This window comes from Bison bison, unplaced genomic scaffold, assembly GCF_000754665.1.
Source record: "Bison bison bison isolate TAMUID 2011002044 unplaced genomic scaffold, Bison_UMD1.0 scf7180017858267, whole genome shotgun sequence".
NCBI classification, from domain to species: Eukaryota; Metazoa; Chordata; class Mammalia; order Artiodactyla; family Bovidae; genus Bison; species Bison bison.
The window spans coordinates 6,600-8,019 of NW_011488840.1; the positions used below are offsets into that span (position 1 = coordinate 6,600).

At 33.3% G+C, this 1,420-nt stretch overlaps 1 protein-coding gene across 1 annotated transcript in view; it reads left to right on the top strand.

The window, feature by feature from the left end:
• The window catches only part of LOC105004919 (chromosome unknown open reading frame, human C6orf10), a gene marked incomplete at its 5' end in the record, with an annotated part of 8,225 nt that overhangs the window by 4,188 nt on the left and 2,617 nt on the right, over positions 1–1,420 (top strand). The window lies entirely within an intron of this gene.

Genomic DNA, 1,420 nt, shown 5'->3' on the forward strand with positions numbered 1-1,420 from the left:
TAAAGTAGAAAATATATAGCAAAGATATTAAAATAACCAAGGGTATGAAGATACTGTTAGAAGTAACTAAGAGGTATTTTAGATTAGAAGGTTCAGTAGAAAAGCATGCTCTTTACCACACCACACCCCCAAACAAAGTGTCCACTGGTAGTGCTGTCAAAATCAAAATATTCTGGATTTTCTCAATACAGAAATGCTTAAGATATATTACCACTGATCTTCATTAGAAAGTTGGAAATGGGTTTTTCTAGAATAAAATATCCATATTAATATCTTGCTGAGCAGTACTAGGGAAGAAAATATACAAAAGGGCTCAAAAAGCTTTACTGCAGGGTTCTTGATGTTATATTTATCTTGGTGTCAAAATCTTAAAATACCAAACAGAAAACACTGAATTACAATATTCAGTTTGATTCAGAGTTACCTTCTTACCTAATTCAAGTATCTCACTTATTTATAACTAGTAGGATTCAGTTTTGTATATATTAATTTTTCAAACATCAAACCCTAAATGTACCAAAGAGCTTCCTATATTAAAAACTGAAGTTAAATTTTAAGCAGTAAATCTTTCTGTAATGCAATTAACCATTTCTCTAAATTATTTGGTTGGAACTAAGAATGTCTTGATAGATCACAGAGAGTTTTGATAGATCAGAGACAGAGACAGACAGACAACGTGTCTGTCTCATGTGGCAGTAATAATAGTTAACATTTATTCACTACATACTGTGTTTGATGCACTGAACTGACTGCTTAACTTAGATAGTATTGATATTTAATCCTCCTTATACTTCTGTGAAGTAGCTACTTATACTTCTGTGAAGTACCTGTTCTCATTTTACAGATTAGAAAGTTTCCCCAAGATTACCCAGCTAGTCAAGTATGGAGTCAGATTTAAACCAGTCTGTCTCTAAAGGCCATGCTCCTTAAACACTGTTTAGAATCCTTAAACAGCTGAACAAAGTGGGCAGAAAAGACTAAATATGAAAAAAAGTAAGTCTTTGGGGATTAACTGATTTACCCAAATAAACCCAGGTAACAGGGATGTTTTTAAGTCTTAAATTCAGTATTCTTTCTATGCCATTAAATATTAAATATTGGATTTGCTCAAAGCAAGGCATGCCTCTGCTTCATGGCAAGAACCTACACAATTTTCCTTGGTACTACAGATACTGTTTTTTCTTAATCCAGGGAATAAAACCATCAAAAAAAAAAAGAAGGCAAAAACTAACAAATTCAAGTTTATAGAACACACAGAAATTGAGACACAACAGAGTTGATTTACCTACACATGAAAAAAAGGACTTGAAATTTTTGCATAATGTATTAGCAGGTGCCTAGGGTATCAGTTAAAACTGACCTTTGAAGTCTGACTGCTGCTGCTAAGTCACTTCAGTCCTGTCCAACTCTGTGCAACCCC